Here is an 11,037-nt window from a genome sequence, read left to right on the forward strand (position 1 = left end):
TTCCCTAATGCTCTACAAATCCTGGAGCAGGAAGGTGGGAAGCAGAGAAGAAAGCTGATTTTCAGTTGTGTTGGTTTTTTTTAACCTCCTTTTTCACCCCTGCCCCCACAACGCTGCACTGGCTTGGCTCACAGAAGCTGAAGCGTTTTTCCTGCAGAACATGCTTCTTTTGGGGCTGGGATAAGCTGCAGGGGACTTAATCAGGTGGTGGGAGTGTATGTTTACAAGTGCATGGTTTCCTATGTGCATGAGTGCTAACATGCATGGTTTTGATGCATGTGGGTGTTCGTTGCTAGTACTGGAGAGGAAGGGGACATAGTTGGGCTTGGGTGTGTGTGCTTGCAGGAAATGGTGGGATCTAGAAGCTGTGATTTCTGTCTTGGCATGGATGACATTTTTGGGGAATTCATAGGATAGGGCCAGGGAGAGCATTAGCTCTGCGTAGCAGTGCTACACACGTGGGACTGTTGCCTGCCTCTCTGGCTGCCTCTGGAACCCTGCAGGCTGTGCCTGTTACAGGGCTGCTGCTTACATGTGCTGGCTATTCCTTTTTGATATGGGGTAAAAAGGAGAGGACTAGTGGTGTGGGGAAACAAAAAGCCTTTCGAGGTACAGGAGCCATTTTCCTGCTCTTAAAGTGAGAGAGAGCTCGTGGGGAAAGGGGCTGTGGGAATATTGTGGGTGTTCTGGGATGGTCATGCAACCCATAGAACATGTGCAGCCTGGGCCATGGAGACAAGACCATGCAGAGGAGAGGGGATCTTGCAGGACACTAGTTGCAGCTGGTTGGGCCAGGGTCTGCTCAGAGTCTGACAGTGATGGGTAGTCAGGATCTGCCCTGTCATTGGATTGATTCAACTCATTGAGAAGGCAGATCCAGGTCTCCACCCTTACCACTCTTAGCAGATGGCTTGATGGGGTGCCCAGAGCCTGGGCTGTAGTGAGCAGAGGGTAAAAAAACATGAACTTGCTCAGTTAGCCTTGTAGTGGAAAAACTGGCTCACATTCCAAGCAAAGAAATGAGGATAATAATGAGGATAATGAGGAAGAGGAAAATACAGGCATAAGGAAGAGTGCCCCTGACATCAGGCTAGCTGGGCTGGAGTGGGAGGATTTCCATTGCTGTTAACTCACTCCATCAGGGCTTCATATTCCTGTGTTGTCCAGCCTATTCCCACCCTTGTGCTTCATTCCAATCTCTATATGTCTTTGTCCTTCCTATTCCTCTCTCTAGAGAAGTGAAAAACTTTAAGAAAAATTTATTTGCCTAATAAGACTGAGACTGGAACAGATGAAGATTAGTATCTTTGATCAAGCTGAGATGGAGTTCCTCTTAGCTCCTTCCACATTTCATGTGCAATCGTTCCTGCTTAGAAGAACTGAAGGAACTTCTTGTTGGTTGTCTTGGTTGTTTTTTAAATCACTGTTCTTGTTTCTGCTGTATGTTCCTCACAGGTGGAAAAGCATCTCTGGGAAATGAATGGAGGGAAAAGCTGTGGTAGACAGAATGCTCTTCCCCCAAAGGGAAGCTGTGGCTCTTGTAAGTCCAGACTTGCTGATGCTACAAGGAGTCTTGTTGGAGTCCTTGTGCCAAGTGGCTGTGTCTTGGGCATAGAGAGATTATAGAGAAATGGGGACCCAGCTGAGAAAGGAGGAGCCTGTGTTGAGTAGGATGAGAGCAGCAGCACCGAGGCTGCGGCACAAGGGGAATGTGCTTTCCCTAGGGGCAGCCGGGGAGCAGGTGTTACCTTGTGGGATTCAGTAGCAGCAAAGTATGGAAAGAATAAGCTATTTTTCATTTACTCTTGAATGGGACATCTGCTCTCAGACTTTTGGTGTTGCCTTATCTCAGTGACAGCAACACAAGCCCAGTGCTAGGCCTTGCTGAAGATAGGAGAGAAACAGAAATCAGTCTTTGTGTGAGTGCTTTGGCAGTACCAGAGCCCCTTGAAGCTGGGATTTTTAAAGTGTGTGTTGAGGCTGCACCTTGTTATCTCCTACAGTGGGAGCAGCTGCTCCCCTGATAGCAGCCCTTCCTGTACATGGGTGTCTGTAGGCACCTTTAATGCTCTGCAAGTCACGTTTTCATTGCTAAAAGTATGGCCCTTGTCCCTTGGGACTTTCTGATGAGCCCACAGCTGCAATATCTGGATCTCCTACTCCTGAAGTACAGCTTGTTGCTTTTTCTCCCCTCTCTTCCATTTTCAGCTCCATCATTCTTTGCCTCTCTCTCCAAATCCCTTCTTCCTTCTGCCCCCTCGAAAAGAGCAGTGTTGGGGCTCTTCTGCAGGACTCTGGCCCTGACCTCCTGAAATTACTTCCTTCCCTAATTCTTAGGAAATTAAATTTGCAGCAGACTTCTGTTGTGGTGGGAGGAAGGGACTTTACAGATGAAATGCATTCTCTTTTTTTTTCGTTTTCTTAAGAATCGTTTCAACATTCTCTGATTTAAGGCCAAACCAGTCAGTGTTTCTGTCTAACCCCATGTTTGGTATCCTTAGGGAGTGTTTGTCATTAAAAATCTTCCCTCATGTGCCTGGAGGGAACTTTTCACAGTGATCTTCCAAGGTGGTGGTTTGTGCCCTCTGCCCAGCCTTGCTTGTACTGCTGTGCTGGGACTTCTGTGGCCAGGGTGCAGGGGGTACAGCCACCCTCTTAGTCAACCTCCACAAGAGGGAGCCCAAAGGAATGTGGGTGTGTGGGTTGGTGAGAGAGGCAAAGGAAGAGACAGATTTGCATCAGATCCTTATTTTCCAGTGCTGAACTATTTGAGGCGAGTGAGGCTCCTTGGTCTGAACTAGAACTTGACTGAACTAGGTGCTGAGATTTGAGAAAGTAAGGACTAATAAACCCTGTCCTGCCTCTGGGCTGGAACTGGAATCAGACCACCAGAGCCAGCTGTCTGTTGGTTGTTGCAGCCATGAGCAGTGAGGCCATGTGCCTGCTGTGTCTCTGGGAGCGAAACTCGTGGAGGGAGGGATAGCATCACCAGCCTTTTCCTGCAGGCCCTTCTCAGATATGTGGTGGTTTTTTTCCCCAAAACCGTTGCACCTTCAAATTAATTGGTGCAGAGGAGGGTCAGGTAGTAGATGAAGCAGTGTGTGGCATCCCCAAGCCCTGCTCTTTTTCTCTCTGCCTATCTCTGTTCTTTCCTTTCCTTGTGCTTCGCACCTAGAAAAGAGATTGTGTGCCTATGCATGGCTTTGGAGTGGGGAACTCATCTTCTTTCACCCCATGTGAAGGGAAGGATATAAGCTTTGGTGGACCTGCATCAGGTGAGCTTGCTAAAGCGGAGGGAACAGGGCAGGTCAGCTATTTCTGTCCCTCTGGAGGACTGAGGGTAATTCTGTACCCAAGTGACACTCAGTAAAGATGAGGTGGTTTTGTGCCTGTGTGGTTGGTAAGAAGGATGACATACTCAAGTCTGCTCTTGCTGTTGCTTCCTCTGATCCCTGTGTCCTGCTGAGGTGTTTGCTGTTGTGCAGCTCAGGCCAGCCTGCTACTCGTGTCTGTGTGGCAGGTAAATGAGGGCACCTTGTGGCCTCCAGGTAATGTATAAGTTGGGGTGGGGGAGAGTGTCAGTGCAGAACGGGTATTTGTTCCCCTCCACCCTCCTTTATGTGTCCTTATGGGATGTTAGTGTCTTTTTTCCCCTCCCAAATATTCCCTGGACTCTGTCCTTGTCTCCTTGCTCCTGCCAGCAATCTCTGCAGCTGCTGTGCCTCTGCACTGTGAAGACGTGTCCAGGGTCACTCCTGGTCCAATTAGTGAACACTGGTGGTGAAGAGGGAAGGGATGGCTCATCCTGGCTTCACTGACCTCAAACCTTGGTGAGAAAGGAGGGAAGTGAGTGGGAGAATGGATCCTGAATCCTTCCATCATTGTGTTCTCCCCACTCCTTCACCCCCAAAAAACCCTCCCTTCTGATTTCTGAGACATTGGACAAACTCACCCTTATGGAAAGAGATGAGGAGCTGGAGGTAAGGGAGTGGCAGGAGGGGCTTGGACCCAGCACCAACAAAGGACAGCTGTTTCCAATGCAATACCACTGACAAAGTGTTGGGGACTACAGATAATGCATTAAGAAGGGATCCAAAATACTCTGAGACTAAGAATTCAAACCACTTTTTTCCTTCCTGTGTGGATGATGATGCAGTATCATCCTGGAGATGGTCCAGCAGCACTTCCAAGCCTGGGGTCTACCTGGACCTACTGCTGGTGTTGCCCCTGGGGTGGCCCCAGAACTACCTGCTTTGGCAAAAGAATGCCTGGACTTGCCAAAAATAGAAGAAGAAAAAAAAGTGTCTGCTAAGCTCCTTTCCACTCTGTAATTTATAAACTGCAAATAATAATGAACTTTTTGTAAGGATAAATCAAATGTACATTCTGAAATCATTTTCTCTGTAAATGGTTGGATTTCATTTCACCCTTAAAGGGATGCTTAAAAGGAGGAGATAATAATAAAAATTACAAAAAAAAATTGCAAAGTATGAATGGAAACCAAGGGGTGTGTGTCTGTGTGTGGCAGCTTTTATTTCTGAGCACCTGGCAGAGGGGCTGCTGGAAAACAGAGTGAGGGAAGTTGATTCCCACCTTGGCCTGAGCAGTTTTCCCAAGAAGGGAAGGTTGAGGGGGATCTGGGCTGGCCTGGGGAATGATTTCTGATTTTTGTGAGCCCAGTCAGACCTAATCTGTGCATTAGGTGAGTATGAGCACGTACAGGCACATGTGTGGAACATGATGGCTACTAAGCAGCTCTCAGGAGAGCCGGTGCATGTGGGAACCAGCATTGCTACTTGTGAAATAGTCCCTTGTCACAATCTCCTCTTCCCTTGGATGCATCTACTTTTTCAAGTAAAGCAGTGGAAACCCTGGAGCCCCAAATTAAACCCTCCCCACTGCAGAATCGTCTCTCTGGTGGCTGGCTTTTGGCACAATGAGAGGGAGAATGTGATCTCCTTGTTTTAGCTTATTTTTAAACCAGTCTCATGTTATTTTGGCTGTTCCCATTACTTGGTATCAAAGCCTGGTCCTGCTCTGAATCTTCCTAAGCATCTGGCCTCAGCAGGGCCTTTGGCAAGGGCCTTTTGCAAGCTCATATGCCATCTACAGCTGTTTAACTTTTTACCTTTTTAAGTGTCTTGTGCTTCAGGTTCATTCCTGGCCCTATTTAAAGGTAGTGATTGTAAACATCATAGGTTAGTTTCCTTACAGTAATGAGATCCAGCATGTTCTCTCTTCTTTCAGTCTAATGTTTTCAATCCTCCTCTTGTGGAAAGGTCTCCATCAAACTAGACTTGTGTTATGCATTGCTTCATGCCTTTCTGGTGCTCCTCTCTCTGGAACAAAGGGTCTGGAATAAACATGCCATTCAAAATCAACAATTAAAATTTTACATTAAGAATTTTTAATATTCTTAGTGATTTCTGTATATTTGTGCCTGAATAGGGGGTAATCTACAAATAGATGATTGCCAGAATGCCTGAACTTCAAAATTTTCAAGTGGGGAAGATAAGTATATAAGCTTAGTCCAGTGACAATTTAGTAAGACAGTTTAAGAAATGAGAGTTGACTAGGTCAAAAGTTCTCCCCTGTATTTTTCTTGCATCCAGCACGAAATCTTTTACTGACATTTTTGGTTTTTTAAGCAGCAATGTAAATGGCATTTCTTCAGTTTCTTACGAGGTTTTAAAGAAGGCATTGACAGAATCCAGGACCTTTTTACCTGGTCAGCACAAGCTTCTGCTGAGAGAGCTTGATGTGCCTTTGTGAGTGAGATTGACTCTTCTGCAAACCAGGCTGTGGTGGAGACCTTCATTTGCAGGAGGAGTGCTGATAGTCAGGTGAGCACCAGGGACACAAGGCTCTACCATAAGCCTTGTACACCATCTTTCAGAGGCTCCCTTGAGACATCAAAAGGGATCTTGTTACATTCTGCCTGCATCCTGGATATCCAGCCTTTAGAGCTGTATTGCACTAGGAGTGTGCAAGCCACCTGGTGCCATGTAAATCCTGTGGGTTTTTCAGAATTTTGATACCCCAACAGGTGTTGTATGGGGAGATGCACCATGGAGGGGCTCTGGCATGACCTGCCTGGAAATAAGCTGTTTCTCCCAAGCTCTCCCTGTATGTCAGGGATGCCTGGTGCTCATGGCAGGGGCTGTGCAACACTGCTCAGTGGGGACCAGGGCTGCAGCAGACCCTCCAAATCTGGCTTGTTCTCAATCAGTGCCAGCAGCAGGATTGCTGACTGGGGGATGGAGACACAGTTTCCAAGCACAGGGGTGTTTGGAAACAAAGGGACTTCAGTATAACCTTACAGTACCATTTAGAAACCTGGAAAGGGGAAACCAAGAGCTTGGCTTGCTGGCTGGTTTTGTTGCTCAGATATATTTGGTCCCTGTGTAAGGGCAAAGCTTAATATGTTGTTTTGCAGGGACAGTTAATTTTTAATTATTAGTCTTTTTTATTATTATTATTATTATTTAAATCCTGCTTTAGCAGCTCAGCTGGGGAAAAAGAGAAGTCTCAGCCAGCCAGCAGGCAGCCCATGGAGCAGCCAGGGAGATGGTTGCCCCAGCCCTGGAGAGCATCACCAGCAAATGGCTTCATGCTCACGTGCCCCCAGCTGCAGGCACTGGCTGCCCTGATTTTCAGAGCACCACAACACAGAGAATTTGGCTGCAGCCACAGCAGAGAGGAGACATATGCTTGCTCCCAGCTGTGGCCCATGTTTCTGTGGCTCACAGGGCACTCTCACACCCCAGCCATGTCAAACCTTCACGGCAAGCTTTGCAGGGCTTTGTAGGGTTGCTGCAAAACGGCCACAGAGGAGCCAGGCAAAATTTTCCCATCTGGAGAAAGGGATGCGGGTCACCGAAGTGAGAGGCTGACATCAGGAATGTAACCAGGGGACACCTGGGAGGGGAGCCTGGCCTGGGGCCAGGCTGCTGCAGGCTTTGCCTTTGTAGCTGCAGTGGGGACAAGCACTTCAGCAAAAGGGTACAAGCCCACTTCAGCTGAGGTTTGGGACGTCACTGTAAGCACCTCCGTGACACAAACCCTTACTTGCAGCTATGGAATATTTGGCAATCCTGGCATTTCTAGCGTTTCTGGGTGTGCTGTTTTTATAAAGCAAAGCCAAAAGAGAAAATAGTCCTGAGTACCTTTTGAAATACATGCTAGCTATGTAAAAAACCAAATCTTTCAAGGCCAGATCTCTGCTCACCCTGCCAAATGAAATACAAAATGAAACTCCATTGTTTTACTCTTATGCTTCCTGTGCCTTACAGCTTGAGCCATGGATCCTCTTGGCTGAAATCCATCCCAGTAACGATTTAATTTGGGAACCACATTTCACCTTTCTAAAAATAAGGAAAACTGAGAAGAAAAGCAACTAAGCTGTGCTGAATAAAGATCTAAAATGACTTACCCAGGATCTCAAATTACAGAAAATATGTTGCCCAGAGAACATATAAAATCAAATATTATAAGCCTGCTTCTATGCAGCAGGCTCCTTCCTGGCATTTTAGTCCTGTTGTACAGCCTGGACCTTTTCCAGGGAGAGAGCAACAAATCATCAGGGTTTTTTTTTTAGTGGTTTTTTTTTTTTAACTTTTCGCCCTCAGACACTTACTAAGAACCAGACACACAAGCAAAAATAAAAGAATGTAGAAAACATCTACCCACTTGTGTTTGGTTTCCAGTGTTTTTAAAGCATTTGACTCAAACTGTTACCCAGGAATGAACCTTGTAACTACTGCAAGATCAAAACCAGACAAATTTCCCTAAATGGAACAGAAATAAATCTATCTAAAGACCCATGAGTTAATGCGACAAGAAATGCAATAGGTACATTCACCTAAAAAAAAGAAGAGAAGCAGCATGAAATGGCAGCTCTGCCCTGCTCGGGTTGTGTATATATAGACATGTACACAGGACCAAGCCCCTCACGATGCTGGGAATTCAGACTCCCCTTACAGAAGCCAAAACCCCAGGCTGGTACTGGTAGGACCTCACCGCGGCACGCAGCGTGTAGAGGGGTGCACAAAGCCTGGGGTCAGCGTGTGCAGCCCTGCTCAGGGGGCTGGTGCCACCAGCTGCAAGCTCTCAGCTCTCCACAGCCACTCTGAGCACAGAAAGCCCGTGAGGCTGTCGGACTGATGCAAAATGGCAAGGCTAACAGCACCGATGAACGCAGGGGCTGCGAGTAGCTCTGCAAACCCCCTGCAGCCCCAGCTGGCGCGGGGGAACAAACTCACACTGGCCAGGGAATAGGAAAAAAGTCCCCAACCAGCCCAGCCACAGGGAAAACGCGTTGAAGAAACACGAGTTGTGCTGAGAACAAAGGTGTGCACGGACAGGCTGCAGAAATGCTGCAGCAGTGCTTTCAGTTTGCTGGGTACCAAAACGGAGCTTCCTCAGCGACCGTCGGTGCAGACCCTTGCAGCAGCTCTGCACTGCAAGGAGCCCCCTTACTGCTGCCAGTGCTTGCAGCCCCCCAGGCTGGGAACTTTTCCTTTCTTCCCTCCCTGGCAAAAACATACCCTGAGCGTGGCTTTCTGGAGTGACTAGTTGTTCTCTTTGTCACTAAACTCTGGGTCTCAGCTGTAAATGAGGAGTGCCCCTTGAAAAGCAGCCGCATACCAGCTGTCTCTCCTTCCTTGGCACCCACTTGTGCTCAACATCAAAGCTGCTGGGGCTCCAAGGAAAGAAGCCACCTGCACCACCCTTGGCCCTCTGCCCCTCCTGGCTCATCACAGCCCGGGAGCAGGAGCCCAAGTGCCATTATTCCTTGTGATTGCTCAAGGCAAGTAAAGAAATAGGTCTGCGATGAAAGAGAGAGCTGCTGGAGAGAGCTAGACTGCCAAAAGGCCTCTTGCAAGATCCATTTACTAGAAGATACTGAGGATATTAAGCCCAAGCTAAGATGGCATTGGTGGGTCTCTCCCCATCTTCCCTCCCGTGCTTTGGGATTGTTCCCTGGCTCCTGTAAGAGGCCAGCCTTCTGCTTCCAAGCTCAGGTGTTTTTCCTGACCCTGCAGAGCCCCTCCAGGATGCCATTTGCAGCTCTGCAGGTCATGGTCACCTCCCTGCTGCCCAGGGAGAGTTTGCTGGCTGCTGGAGGCCAGCACAGGGATGCTTCCCAGGCTGGGAATGGTCCTGCCCTTGCAAAATGGGTGATGGGAAGACCTAGGGGTGACATTCAACTGCTAGGAGCAGAGGCAGCAAACTAGGCTCAGAAGCAGCAGTTTGCTGCTTTCGGTGGCCAGCAAACCCTGTGGCAATGGTCACTGGAGTAGGAGGAGCAGCTGCAAGCATGAGGAGGCCAGCAGAGGAATGGTGGCTCTGGAGACTCTGAGGAGGTGGGGAATCCGGAGATGTCTGTGTCTTATCCTGTATAACAGCATGGGTTATGTGCCCTGTCACCCATGTGGCCCTTTTATATCCCACAAGCTCACTTAATCATTTAGGGAAACAAAGGTCATAATCATTCTCCAGGTGCACAGCTAAGGTGTGTTCCCTCTGCTCCACCTGCACCTCACCCCATTGGGCAGGTAAATTCCCTTTCTAGCAGGGATGCAGGCTGGAAGCACAGGGTGGAGCATCCCAATCCCAGTGGGTCCATGGGGAAAGAAGCAGCAGGGCTTGGCAGGCACCAGGACCAGCATCCTATCAGGGCAGCACAAGCCTTTGGAGCTGCTGCTTGGCTCCCTGCTGGGGTGGCTGCACGGGATGGGCCAGCAAAGGAGCCACCCAGCTTGGGAAACACTGGGAAGAGTGGGGATGTTGCTTCACTGTCTCAAGGTGGGGTTCAACTTTACAACCCCCAGCACATCACCAGAGATCTGGCACTCGCACAGCGGCTGGGATGGTGTCAGTCATGGGTCACTCTGCTGCTACACTCACCGTCCTCTTTGCAAGACAGGAGGGGTGGGATGAACACCTGCACGGTGCAGGGAGCCCATGGCAAGCAGTGGGCACAGCAGGCCAGCCAGTGGGCTTCCCAGAGGCATGGCATGGAAGGAGGGGTTCACAGCACCCACGCACAGCTGCGGGGCAGGGGCCTGGGAGCTGGCATCAAGCCTAGGGTGAAAAAGCCCCAGAAACACTGAAACAGGCACAACTCAAGGGGGCCAGCCTGGGGAGGGGACACTTATGGGAGCCCACAGTCCTCGGCTGCCACAGCAGCAAGGACAGCTCGGTGTTGCACAGCCTGATCCGGCAGGTCCCGTATGATCAGGGGTTTGCTGCACGTAGCTGTGCAAGCTTTGATCCAGAATTGGGAATTTTGGGGACTGGGTTCACGATCTGCACCTGCCCAGAAGCGACAGAGCCCTGCAGTGAGGATAGAAGCATTTCTGTGGATCAACAACCTGAGGACGAGGCAAGAAGCCAAGAGGAAGGTTCAAAGATCGATTTTCATTCTGGCAGAAGGTGAAGGGCAGGGAATATGAATGTTGCCTCCAAGGTCCTGGGTAGCTCAGAGTATGAGCTGATGATTTGGAAACAAAGATGAGCAATATACCAAACAATTTTTTTAAGAGCTGACTCAAAGCTCAAAGCTATTGACTCTCGAGGAGATCAGAAAGGGCCGTAAGTAAAATGCAAATGTGGCAAAGGGGCAACAACACACGTTTGCCTGGATTTAGCTGGGCACTTGCAAAGTCAGAAAAAAAAAAAGAAAACCAATTGCATGTAAGAATTAGAAAGCTCCAGACAGGCTCTGGCAACTCAGGAAAGGATCTGGATGTCGTACAAACCCTGGCTCTATGAGTGGCTGCAGATATTTAAAAAATAAATAAATAAAGGAAGCAGGGGTGAATAAAATGAAAAATATGATAATGCTGTTATGTAAATCAGCAGTGCGGCCTCTCTGGGAATATTGTCTGCAGTTCAAGGCAGCCTTTCTCAGAAAGGGCTGGTGAGGGGCACGGCAAACTCTCTCACGAAGAGAGATGAAAACGCTTGGGGTTGTTTATCTCAGAAAGGGAAGGAACACGGGGAGCTGGGCCCGGAGCGGGCAGGAGCCGCTCT

Source organism: Chaetura pelagica, unplaced genomic scaffold (assembly GCF_000747805.2).
Source record: "Chaetura pelagica isolate M959 unplaced genomic scaffold, ChaPel_1.0 scaffold530, whole genome shotgun sequence".
Classification (NCBI taxonomy): Eukaryota; Metazoa; Chordata; class Aves; order Apodiformes; family Apodidae; genus Chaetura; species Chaetura pelagica.